At 44.0% G+C, this 14,159-nt stretch overlaps 1 protein-coding gene across 1 annotated transcript in view; it reads left to right on the forward strand.

Moving 5' to 3' along the window:
• Positions 1-14,159, forward strand: part of LOC128695265 (discoidin domain-containing receptor tyrosine kinase B) — a 430,413-nt gene that overhangs the window by 213,360 nt on the left and 202,894 nt on the right. The gene's annotated exons all lie outside the window — the stretch shown is intronic.

A 14,159-nucleotide genomic window follows, 5' to 3' on the forward strand; every position in this document is an offset into this window, starting at 1 on the left:
AAAACGTCTACACAGCTCTTACACATGTCTAATTTTCATCAAATAATCACCTATTTCACTTTGTTGGGAGTTAGTTCTAGCTCTTGGTCCCGCTCCCTCGCGTAATGAGGCCAGGCATGGGGAGTCTCTATGTAACCGAGGATTCAATATATCTTAGAAGTTTTGTCTATGGTGATGCTTTGTCTATTTCTAATGTAGTTAGACGTAACCCCCAGTAGACCTACTAATTCTCTTGACAGGTTTTCTTTTGATAAAGGCTAATAAGACAGGAGACATTTTTTCTGATTAAGACATAACAAAGACAACTTACAACATTATTTTTTTTATGGAACTGACACCTCTGAATCATCGTCTTGCAAGGTTCAATGAATGATACCCACGGTACTGGGTATCATTCATATGAACATAAGAAAGGAGGAACACTGCAACAAGCCTACTGGCCCATACAAGGCAGGTCTTTATCAAAATCACCAATTCTCACTCCATTGTGTCAGTATTTGCCCTCATACATAGTGACCAATACTGTACACAACATAACAGTCACCGACGACTTGACTTTCTTGAATCGAAACACAAAATTTTCACCAATAAAGTGTAAAATTATCTAGATTTAAGATTATTAGTCATTATTATACATTATTCATGAAAAGTGAGGTGAAAAGTGAACCTTATGGCATGATATATGTATCTTTTCCTGTGTGTTATGTGTGTGTGTTAGCACTCGCCTCGGCTGGAGAAAAGTGTAGCGAGTTTCTAGTTGCATCACCAGACACGTATCATGAGAGGTAAGAAGGTGGAGGCTTCTATCACATTACTTCTGGTGTCTCCACTCACTCTCTTCTTTATTAAACTCAGTAAACATCTCTCAGCCTCAGGGAAAATATGGAACACTGTTCAGAGGATGACAAACAGAAATGTCGCATAAATATGATGCAACGAATCTTACACGCAAAATCGTGAAAAGTTTCACATTTTTTTCGAGGCTTGGTCATGGACTGGGCCAGGGGCGTTGACCCCCGTAACACCCTCCAGGTATACTCAGGTATACACAATAATTCTTAATTATGTATGGTTTCCTTTAAAAATTAGGTGTGTGTGTGTTTTATAAGGTGTGACATGGTGAATATGATAAAGGTATACAGTACCGACATAATGAAAAGACACACGTGCTACAGTTAGGTATTTTTATTCCAAAACATTTTGCCTACACTGTAGGCTCCTTCAGTCGAGTACAGATGAGGCAGTAGAGATGTAGAGACGATATAACCAGTCCATCATACCTGAAGGCGTAGTTTTGAGGTAGTCAGTCCCTCAGACTAACCACCTCTATTATCTGGAACAATGTTCGAGATATCTAACTGTTGCGCATATGGTGAGTAAAAACAAACCATACCACGGGCGGGAATAGAACCCGCGATCAGAGAGTCTCAAAACTCCAATCGTGTCATTACGATTTCGTGAGTCAGTGAGTAAAAACAGTTATCCAGAGACTACAGGGTGTGACTGATGGAATTCGAACAAAACCTGCCTCCAATACCACACAATACATACTCCTAAAAGGGGGGGAAAAAAAAACTCGCTGCTCACCCAATTTACAACCGTGAATATACGGATATAGTCTCACTCCTGGCAGGATATAATACTTAAGGGGCACGTCAGTTCCCCTATCTTCTAATATGTTACTTTTCCCTATAATCTACCTTGACCATAATTACTATCCCATTTGCTTTGTCTGCTTTCGTAAGGTGAAATCTAGGATCTTTCCTTAATTCATGGTATGACTTCGTAAATTTTTGAGGATAATTGTGTTGCAGAGGTGTGAGCAAAGCTTAGAGGTCTGAGCTTTGCTTACACCTCTACAACACAGTTGTCCTCAAAGATTCGTTAAGTTATACCATGAATTAAGGAAAGATCCTGGACTTCACCTTACGAAAGCAGACAAAGCAAATATGATAGTAATTATGGACAAGATAGATTATAGGGGGAAAAATTAAACATGATATAAGGAGATAAGGAAACTCACGCGCCATGAAGCATCACACTGAAGCCAGAGAGACTTGGTACACCCACAAACATTTATCACTTATGGTTAATAATAATAATAACAATAATAATAATAATAATAATAATAATAATAATAATAATAATAATAATAATATCTTTATTTACTACCAGTAGATGTACAAGGTATACTGACCATAGCTGACATCAATAACATACTACTATATAGAAAGCCCCTTGTTATGCTGACTATTTCGGGCAAATTAGGTCAGTGTCCCAGGATGCGACCCACACCAGTCGACTAACACCCAGGTACCCATTTACTGACGGGTGAACACAGACAACAGGTATGAAGAAACACGCCCAATGTTTCTACCCTGGCTGGGAATTGAACCCAGATCCTCGCCGTGTGAAGAGAGAGCTTTAGCCACCAGAGCAAACAATTAGATTTTATCGTAGAAAGAAAAAAGAAACAAGCATCAAATAATCACTTGATTACTCTTCCTTATATTTTCAAAGGGAAAACAGAAAACGTCTGTTTATTTGTGTGTGTGTGTGTCTGAGAGGGAAGGAAGGTGGGAAGGAGGGAAGGAAGGAGAGGATGGAAGGAGGGAAGGAGAGGAGGGAAGGAAGGAAGGAGAGGAGGGAAGGAGGGTGGGAGGTCAAAAAGGTGTGTGGGTCTTATGTCTTAACTGGAGTGTGACAAATAAGCCATGACTTGACCACAATGCGCCTCATTTGTCTTGTGTTGAGACCCCCACCTACGCCCCCCTCCCCCACCAACGCCCCCCCCTCCCCCTCACCCACACCACATTACCCGCGCTTTTTGCACCTCACTTTTCCCGCGCTGCTATTTTATACCTTTTCCCGCGCTTTTTGTACGTCGCCTTTTTCCCGCGCTTTTCGTACGTCACCTTTTTATACCGTTTCCTGTGCTATGTAAACCTCACATTTTCCTGAGCTACTTTATACCTTTTCTTGCACTATTTTATACCTTTTCTCGCGCTTTTTATTTCTCATTCTCTTTTATGCCTTTTCCCGGACTTTTTACACATTTTCCCCAGCTCCTTTTTCCACATTTTCCCGCGTTTCCCGCTCCTTTTTGTATATCTTCTTTTATCACCTTCACTTCCGTTTCCTCTTAAACCTGTGATAAACCTCAGTGTATCATATGACCTCTTAAACCTGTATTACATGACCTGTTAAACTGTAACCAACCTCAAGTGTATTATATGACCTTTCAAACTGTGACCAACCTCAAGTGTATTATATGACCTTTCAAACTGTGACCAACCTCAAGTGTATTATATGACCTTTTAAACTTGTGATAAACCTGTATTATATAACCTGTTAAACCTCAGTGTATTATATGACCTCTTAAACCAGTGATAAACCTCAGTGTATCACACAACCTTGAAGACCTGGAGGCCTGGTCGTGGACCGGGCCGCGGGGGCGTTGATCCCCGGAATAACCTCCAGGTAACCTCCAGGTAAGACGTCTACCAAGTTAAGAATTGACCCACGACAAAGATTAAAGAGGAAACTGTTTGTTGACATCACACCGAAATATTTCTTTGTGGTGAACGATGTGATTGCGAGTGTCATAAAGTTTCGGAACACTTGGTGGCCGACAAGAGAACGTCAAGTGACTCCTGGATGAACTGTAAGTGCGGAGACTCCGCTATTTTAGGTCGACTGCAGTTGGTTCGGTTTATTTTCTGGTCAAATATGACTCCTTTGAAGAGCACGTCAGCAAGGTCTCTCCAGACCTCTGGAGAGACGCACTCTTTATCTCGGGAGACCTCTTGCTGTCCAGGTTTGTGTCTCTTGTTATGGTTTATGTCTCTTGTTGTGAAGGTTTGTGTCTCTTGTTATGGTTTGTGTCTCTTGTTGTGGAGGTTTGTGTCTCTTGTTATGGTTTGTGTCTCTTGTTGTGGAGGTTTGTGTCTCTTGTTATGGTTTGTGTCTCTTGTTGTGGAGGTTTGTGTCTCTTGTTATGGTTTGCGTCTCTTGTTATGGTTTGTGTCTCTTGTTGTGGAGGTTTGTGTCTCTTGTTATGGTTTGTGTCTCTTGTTGTGGAGGTTTGTGTCTCTTGTTATGGTTTGTGTCTCTTGTTATGGTTTGTGTCTCTTGTTGTGGAGGTTTGTGTCTCTTGTTATGGTTTGTGTTTCTTGTTGTGGAGGTTTGTGTCTCTTGTTATGGTTTGTGTTTCTTGTTGTGGAGGTTTGTGTCTCTTGTTATGGTTTGTGTGTCTTGTTGTGGAGGTTTGTGTCTCTTGTTATGGTTTGTGTTTCTTGTTGTGGAGGTTTGTGTCTCTTGTTATGGTTTGTGTTTCTTGTTGTGGAGGTTTGTGTCTCTTGTTATGGTTTGTGTGTCTTGTTGTGGAGGTTTGTGTCTCTTGTTATGGTTTGTGTCTCTTGTTATGGTTTGTGTCTCTTGTTGTGGAGGTTTGTGTCTCTTGTTATGGTTTGTGTCTCTTGTTGTGGAGGTTTGTGTCTCTTGTTATGGTTTGTGTCTCTTGTTGTGGAGGTTTGTGTCTCTTGTTATGGTTTGTGTCTCTTGTTGTGGAGGTTTGTGTCTCTTGTTATGGTTTGTGTCTCTTGTTGTGGAGGTTTGTGTCTCTTGTTATGGTTTGTGTCTCTTGTTGTGGAGGTTTGTGTCTCTTGTTATGGTTTGTGTCTCTTGTTGTGGAGGTTTGTGTCTCTTGTTATGGTTTGTGTCTCTTGTTGTGGAGGTTTGTTTCTTAATATGTTTTGTTGTGAAGTCTAGTAGATTAACCTGCTTTAAAGAGGGAGCTCATGCACTGATGTCTGTCTACATATTTCTTTTAACTACTCCTAATGTGCGGCAATTAGTTTAAATTCTGTATTATGTATTTTATAAGATGGTGCTAACACCAGCGTGGGTTGCTGTCACCTGGTTGTCTCCCTACTGTAAGATGGTGCTAGCACCAGCGTGGGTTGGTGTCACCTGGTTGTCTCCCTACTGTAAGATGGTGCTAGCACCAGCGTGGGTTGGTGTCACCTGGTTGTCTCCCTACTGTAAGATGGTGCTAACACCAGCGTGGGTTGCTGTCACCTGGTTGTCTCCCTACTGTAAGATGGTACTAACACCAGCGTGGGTTGCTGTCACCTGGCTGTCTCCCTACTGTAAGATGGTGCTAACACCAGCGTGGGTTGTTGTCACCTGGTTGTCTCCCTACTGTAAGATGGTGCTAGCACCAGCGTGGGTTGGTGTCACCTGGTTGTCTCCCTACTGTAAGATGGCGCTATCACCAGCGTGGGTTGGTGTCACCTGGTTGTCTCCCTACTGTAAGATGGTGCTAACACCAGCGTGGGTTGCTGTCACCTGGTTGTCTCCCTACTGTAAGATGGTGCTAACACCAGCGTGGGTTGCTGTCACCTGGTTGTCTCCCTACTGTAAGATGGTGCTAACACCAGCGTGGGTTGCTGTCACCTGGTTGTCTCCCTACTGTAACATGGTGCTAACACCAACGTGGGTTGTCACCTGGTTGTCTCCCTACTGTAACATGGTGCTAACACCAGCGTGGGTTGCTGTCACCTGGTTGTTTCCCTACTGTAACATGGTGCTAACACCAGCGTGGGTTGTTGTCACCTGGTTGTCTCCCTACTGTAACATGGTGCTAACACCAACGTGGGTTGTTGTCACCTGGTTGTCTCCCTACTGTAACATGGTGCTAACACCAACGTGGGTTGTTGTCACCTGGTTGTCTCCCTACTGTAACATGGTGCTAACACCAGCGTGGGTTGTTGTCACCTGGTTGTCTCCCTACTGTAACATGGTGCTAACACCAACGTGGGTTGTTGTCACCTGGTTGTCTCCCTACTGTAACATGGTGCTAACACCAACGTGGGTTGTTGTCACCTGGTTGTCTCCCTACTGTAACATGGTGCTAACACCAACGTGGGTTGTTGTCACCTGGTTGTCTCCCTACTGTAACATGGTGCTAACACCAGCGTGGGTTGTTGTCACCTGGTTGTCTCCCTACTGTAACATGGTGCTAACACCAACGTGGGTTGTTGTCACCTGGTTGTCTCCCTACTGTAACATGGTGCTAACACCAACGTGGGTTGTTGTCACCTGGTTGTCTCCCTACTGTAACATGGTGCTAACACCAGCGTGGGTTGTTGTCACCTGGTTGTCTCCCTACTGTAACATGGTGCTAACACCAACGTGGGTTGTTGTCACCTGGTTGTCTCCCTACTGTAACATGGTGCTAACACCAACGTGGGTTGTTGTCACCTGGTTGTCTCCCTACTGTAACATGTTGCTAACACCAGCGTGGGTTGTCACCTGGTTGTCTCCCTACTGTAACATGTTGCTAACACCAGCGTGGGTTGTCACCTGGTTGTCTCCCTACTGTAACATGTTGCTAACACCAGCGTGGGTTGTTGTCACCTGGTTGTTTCCCTACTGTAACATGTTGCTAACACCAACGTGGGTTGTTGTCACCTGGTTGTTTCCCTACTGTAACATGGTGCTAACACCAACGTGGGTTGTTGTCACCTGGTTGTTTCCCTACTGTAACATGTTGCTAACACCAGCGTGGGTTGTTGTCACCTGGTTGTTTCCCTACTGTAACATGTTGCTAACACCAGCGTTCGTTGGCTGGTTCTCTCTTCCATCTACCTTATCCACAATTTAATTACATATTTTTGTCACTGAAACAGCTAGTTTATTTATCTTATCGAACATCCCATATCCGTAGTGTGAAGGGATGCTTAGGAACGTGTCGATATGCAGATGTTAAGGAGCACTAGAAGAGTCAGTAAGAGTTCATTTACTTACCTGGAGTCTACCTGGAGGTCGCTTCGGGGGGGGGGGGGGCAACGCGCCTGGGGCCCGGTCCTCGACCGTTTTCTGTAATGAATAACACAAAGACATAATAACCTGACTGGAACAATACGCAAATTACCTGAACATAGAAGAGAGCAGCTTACGACGTTTCGGGCTGACTTAGACCATTTACGAAGTCACAGTATATAAATTAGCTCCCCCCCCCCCATTTTATGTTATTGTGACTTTGTAAATGGTCAAAATCGGACCGAAACGTCGTCGTAAGCTTCTCTCTCTCCTATGTGCGGGTTATTTATATTTTCTGTAGTGTTTACGAATTTTATATAATGTTTACAAGGTTCACAGCAGGTCGGGAAGACTAGCTACTTCTTAAGAACATTTACTGAGTTGCAATCAATGTTAATTAATTATCCACACAGGTAGGAAATATTCCCCACTTGCTGTAAATTACATTAAAGATGAATCATCTGTACATTTACAAATTCGTTATTCGTTTATCTGCTACAAGTACATTTTGACCAGCAAGCTAATTTTAAGGAGAAAATGCCAGCCTGGTCCAGCCTCTCTTGAGCCCCACCTGCTCTCCCACAGACGTCTTACCCCACGTCTTTCACGGTAGATCAGGGCTGGGAGTGTCTCTCCGGAGGCTGGGGGCTAGGGATGCGTGAAGAAGCTGAGTGCTAGGAGGTGCTAGGGACGGTGGTAAGCACTTTGAGGGGGAGGGAGGATGGAGCCATGGTCTGGACAAGCCTCTCAGCGGGTCTTACACTGAAAATAATTTATGATGCTTAAGTCTGGTGGGGCCGGAGAGAAAATGTTCTTCGGTGTAGTTGCTTACACAGTTCCTGCTCCCTGGTTCATACTATACATTTTTCAACTTGACTAATGCACGAGTCTTCAATGAGGCATCAAGTGTTACCACACCTCAATTACTGGGAGCGCTTGAGGTTTCTAAACCTGTATTCCCTGGAACGCAGGGAGGGACTAGTACCGAACTTGCACACGAAAATCACTCACTACGAAAGCAAAAGACTTGGCAGACGATGCAACATCCCGCCAATGAAAAGCAGGGGTGTCACTAGCACGTTAAGAGACCATACAGTAAGTGTCAGGGGCCCGAGACTGTTCAACTGCCTCCCAGCACACATAAGGGGGATTACCAACAGACCCCTGGCAGTCTTCAAGCTGGCACTGGACAAGCACCTAAAGTCAGTTCCTGATCAGCCGGGCTGTGGCTCGTACGTTGGTTTGCGTGCAGCCAGCAGCAACAGCCTGGTTGATCAGGGGCTGATTCACCAGGAGGCCTGGTCACAGACCGGGCCGCGGGGGCGTTGACCCCCGAAACTCTCTCCAGGTAAAACACCACCACCAAGGTCCACAATGAAGCATCAAGTGTTACCACACCACCACCAAGGTCCACAATGAAGCATCAAGTGTTACCACACCACCACCAAGGTCCTCAGTGGAAATAAGTCACTTTGACTTTTTTGTTTGAGTTAATCCTAGGTAATTTACACATATTTTAATATACAAAACAACCACAGGGGGAACTGAGTGATAGTTCTAGGACTTTCGTGTTGCAATCAATACATCATCAGGACCTTGCAAGGTTGAAGAAATGAGTAGGGAGTCCAAGTAGTATCCTTTAGGGGAACGAGTCTAGCTTATATGAGCTAGATGTATATGTACGATATATACATATACAACACATAAAAACGTAAGAAGGAATGAACACCGCAGCCCAAGCTAGGCAGGTCCAAGTCACACCAACTCACAAGGAGAAACACTGCAGCAGGCCTACTGGCCTAAGTTAATCAGGTCTAATTCACATCCACCCACCTGGAAAGCACTCGAGGGCCTGGTACCAAATCTGCACACTGCCACAAGAACAGGGGTGCGGTGGGCACAATAAGGGAACATTGCATCAACATTCGTGGCCCCAGATTATTCAACATCTTACCAGAAGATGTCAGAAACACTGCTGGAACAAGTGTAAAAGTCTTTAAGAGAAAACTGGACAAGTATCTTCACCAGGTGCCAGATCAACCAGGCTGTGTTGGATATGTAGGGCAGCGGGCTTCCAGCAGCAACAGCCTGATTGACCAGGCTAGCACCAGACGAGCTTGGCCCATGGCCGGGCTCCGAGAATAGAAATACTCTTGAAACTCATCAAAGGTATATCAGAGGTACTCTTCACTTAGGACGGTTAATTATGTTGAAGATGGTATAAAATACCGACAAGTTGAACATTAAGACACATGTGCAACAGTTGGGTAACTTTACTGTTGAAACATTTCGCCTACACAGTAGACTTCTTCAGTCAAATACAGAGGGAGCAGGTGTAGTAGTGAAATGAAGATGATGTAATCAGTCCACCAATCTTGGAGAAAAAGTATTTGAGGTGATCAGTCCCTCAGCCTGGAGAAGAGTTCAACTTCATAGTCTGGAACGATATGAACACACACACACACACACACAAACACACACACACACACACACACACACACACACACACACACACACACACACACACACACACACACACACACACACACACCTCTATAAAGTATTTAAAAGCATTTTTTCCCTACTACTAAGAGGCTTATATAAATGTCAGAAAAATGTGAAGTTATATTCTGACCACCGAAGTGTTGGTAGGAACACCCGACACCCCAACATGCTCACACCTTAACACACACACATAATATACTTACATTCACCAAACACACACACACAGTATACCTACAGTGACCAAACACACACACAATACACTTACACTGACAAAACCAACATACACACAATACACTTATAGTGACCAAACACACATAAGTCTACCTACAGTGACTAAACATACACACTGTTCTTACTCCTGCTGCTGCTGTTACTTTTGTTGCTGTTATTGTCACTACAGCTGCTATTGTTACAAGTGTTTTTACTCTTATTGCTGTTATTGTCACTACAGCTGCTATTGTTACAAGTGTTTCTACTCTTATTGCTGTTATTGTCACTACAGCTGCTATTGTTACAAGTGTTTCTACTCTTATTGCTGTTATTGTCACTACAGCTGCTATTGTTACAAGTGTTTCTACTCTTATTGCTGTTATTGTCACTACAGCTGCTATTGTTACAAGTGTTTCTACTCTTATTGCTGTTATTGTCACTACAGCTGCTATTGTTACAAGTGTTTCTACTCTTATTGCTGTTATTGTCACTACAGCTGCTATTGTTACAAGTGTTTCTACTCTTATTGCTGTTATTGTCACTACAGCTGCTATTGTTACAAGTGTTTCTACTCTTATTGCTGTTATTGTCACTACAGCTGCTATTGTTACAAGTGTTTTTACTCTTATTGCTGTTATTGTCACTACAGCTGCTATTGTTACAAGTGTTTCTACTCTTATTGCTGTTATTGTCACTACAGCTGCTATTGTTATAACCGCTGCTGCTACTCTTACTGCTTGCTGCTTTGTCACAACTGCTGCTGGGGGGGGGTGAACAAGACTTCCTCACGAAGGCCAGCAGCTCCAGTAGGCGTATTTCGACAAGCCTACCGGCATGAGGTACCAAAGGTAAACGAGATAAACGAGATAAACGTTGCCCAGACAAAAATGTGTTTCTCAATTTGCAGCACCACCCCTCACACTTGTCAACAATATACACAATACTTGTAATACTTTGTATACATTGTTCTCCTTGAATTATTTACATTGTATAGGTCCTAGTGGGACCCATAAAACGCATCCAGGCAGGGTTCAACCAGCCCAGGGTCTTAACTCAGGTGTTCAGTGTATTCAGACAGGGTTCAACTAGCCCAGGGTCTTACCGTAGATGTTTAATATATCCACGCAGAGTTCAACTAGCCCAGGGTCTTACCCCAGGTGTTCAATATACAGTGGACCCCCGGTTAACGATATTTTTTCACTCCAGAAGTATGTTCAGGTGCCAGTAGTGACCGAATTTGTTCCCATAAGGAATATTGTGAAGTAGATTAGTCCATTTCAGACCCCCAAACATACACGTACAAACGCACTTACATAAATACACTTACATAATTGGTCGCATTCGGAAGTGATCGTTATGCGGGGGTCCACTGTATCTAGATACCTGGAGTTTACCTGGAGAGAGTTTCGGGGGTCAACGCCCCCGCGGCCCGGTCTGTGACCAGGCCTCCTGGTGGATCAGCGCCTGATCAACCAGGCTGTTGCTGCTGGCTGCACGCAAACCAACGTACGAGCCACAGCCCGGCTGATCAGGAACTGCCTTTAGGTGCTTGTCCAGTGCCAGCTTGAAGACTGCCAGGGGTCTGTTGGTAATCCCCCTTATGTGTGCTGGGAGGCAGTTGAACAGTCTCGGTCCCCTGACACTTATTGTATGGTCTCTTAACGTGCTAGTGACACCCCTGCTTTTCATTGGGGGGATGGTGCATCGTCTGCCAAGTCTTTTGCTTTCGTAGTGAGTGATTTTCGTGTGCAAGTTCGGTACTAGTCCCTCTAGGATTTTCCAGGTGTATATAATCATGTATCTCTCCCTCCTGCGTTCCAGGGAATACAGGTTTAGAAACCTCAAGCGCTCCCAGTAATTGAGGTGTTTTATCTCCGTTATGCGCGCCGTGAAAGTTCTCTGTACATTTTCTAGGTCGGCAATTTCACCTGCCTTGAAAGGTGCTGTTAGAGTGCAGCAATATTCCAGCCTAGATAGAACAAGTGACCTGAAGAGTGTCATCATGGGCTTGGCCTCCCTAGTTTTGAAGGTTCTCATTATCCATCCTGTCATTTTTCTAGCAGATGCGATTGATACAATGTTATGGTCCTTGAAGGTGAGATCCTCCGACATAATCACTCCCAGGTCTTTGACGTTGGTGTTTCGCTCTATTTTGTGGCCAGAATTTGTTTTGTACTCTGATGAAGATTTAATTTCCTCATGTTTACCATATCTGAGTAATTGAAATTTCTCATCGTTGAACTTCATATTGTTTTCTGCAGCCCACTGAAAGATTTGGTTGATGTCCGCCTGGAGCCTTGCAGTGTCTGCAATGGAAGACACTGTCATGCAGATTCGGGTGTCATCTGCAAAGGAAGACACGGTGCTGTGGCTGACATCCTTGTCTATGTCGGATATGAGGATGAGGAACAAGATGGGAGCTAGTACTGTGCCTTGTGGAACAGAGCTTTTCACCGTAGCTGCCTCGGACTTTACTCTGTTGACGACTACTCTCTGTGTTCTGTTAGTGAGGAAATTATAGATCCATCGACCAACTTTTCCTGTTATTCCTTTAGCGCGCATTTTGTGCGCTATTACGCCATGGTCACACTTGTCGAAGGCTTTTGCAAAGTCTGTATATATTACATCTGCATTCTTTTTGTCTTCTAGTGCATTTAGGACCTTGTCGTAGTGATCCAGTAGTTGAGACAGACAGGAGCGACCTGTTCTAAACCCATGTTGCCCTGGGTTGTGTAACTGATGGGTTTCTAGATGGGTGGTGATCTTGCTTCTTAGGACCCTTTCAAAGATTTTTATGATATGGGATGTTAGTGCTATTGGTCTGTAGTTCTTTGCTGTTGCTTTACTGCCCCCTTTGTGGAGTGGGGCTATGTCTGTTGTTTTTAGTAACTGAGGGACGACCCCCGTGTCCATGCTCCCTCTCCATAGGATGGAAAAGGCTCGTGATAGGGGCTTCTTGCAGTTCTTGATGAACACAGAGTTCCATGAGTCTGGCCCTGGGGCAGAGTGCATGGGCATGTCATTTATCGCCTGTTCGAAGTCATTTGGCGTCAGGATAACATCGGATAGGCTTGTGTTAATCAAATTTTGTGGCTCTCTCATAAAAAATTCATTTTGATCTTCGACTCTCAGTCTGGTTAGCGGCTTGCTAAAAACTGAGTCATATTGGGACTTGAGTAGCTCACTCATTTCCTTGCTGTCATCTGTGTAGGACCCATCTTGTTTAAGTAGGGGCCCAATACTGGACGTTGTTCTCGATTTTGATTTGGCATAGGAGAAGAAATACTTTGGGTTTCTTTCGATTTCATTTATGGCTTTTAGTTCTTCCCGCGATTCCTGACTCCTAAAGGATTCTTTTAGCTTAAGTTCGATGCTTGCTATTTCTCTGACCAGTGTCTCCCTGCGCATTTCTGATATATTGACCTCTTTTAGCCGCTCTGTTATTCTTTTCCGTCGCCTGTAAAGGGAGCGCCTGTCTCTTTCTATTTTACATCTACTCCTCCTTTTTCTTAGAGGAATAAGCCTTGTGCATACATCGAGTGCCACCGAGTTAATCTGTTCTAGGCATAAGTTTGGGTCTGTGTTGCTTAGTATATCTTCCCAGCTTATATCGGTTAGGACTTGGTTTACTTGGTCCCACTTTATGTTTTTGTTATTGAAGTTGAATTTGGTGAATGCTCCCTCGTGACTAGTCTCATTTTGTCGGTCTGAGGCTCCACGCATACATGTCTGAACCTCAATTATGTTGTGATCTGAGTATATTGTTTTTGATATGGTGACATTTCTTATCAGATCATCATTGTTAGTGAAGATGAGGTCTAGTGTATTCTCCAGTCTAGTAGGCTCTATTATTTGCTGGTTTAAATTGAATTTTGTGCAGAGATTTAAAAGCTCGTGTGAGTGTGAGTTTTCATCAGAGCTGCCTCCTGGTGTTATTACTGCAACAATATTATTTGCTATATTCCTCCATTTTAGGTGCCTTAAGTTGAAATCCCCCAGGAGCAAGATGTTGGGTGCAGGAGCTGGAAGATTTTCCAGACAGTGGTCAATTTTTAACAGCTGTTCCTGGAATTGCTGGGATGTTGCATCCGGAGGCTTGTAGACTACCACAATGACTAGGTTTTGGTTCTCGACCTTTACTGCTAAAACTTCCACTACGTCATTTGAGGCATTAAGCAGTTCTGTGCAAACAAGTGACTCTGCAATGTACAGGCCAACCCCCCCCTTTTGCCTGTTCACTCTGTCACATCTGTATAGGTTGTAACCTGGGATCCATATTTCGTTGTCCAAGTGATCCTTTATGTGGGTCTCAGTGAAAGCCGCGAACATTGCCTTTGCCTCTGCAAGCAGTCCACGGATGAAAGGTATTTTGTTGTTTATTGCTGGCTTTAGACCCTGTATATTTGCAAAGAAGAATGTTATCGGACTGGTGGTATTGTTGGTACTGGGGGGGGATTTTTTTTCCGGCATTAGTATCTGTATCTGTTGGTTTGGAGTGGAGGCCATCGACTGTGGTTCCACTCCAGGAATGACTGGATTTGGTGTACGATTTCTGCCATTTCCTGCCAGTTTTTTTTCCTTCCTGGCACTAAAAAACCTCTCCCTCTTGAGTGGCTGTG

Source organism: Cherax quadricarinatus, chromosome 50 (genome assembly GCF_038502225.1).
Source record: "Cherax quadricarinatus isolate ZL_2023a chromosome 50, ASM3850222v1, whole genome shotgun sequence".
NCBI classification, from domain to species: Eukaryota; Metazoa; Arthropoda; class Malacostraca; order Decapoda; family Parastacidae; genus Cherax; species Cherax quadricarinatus.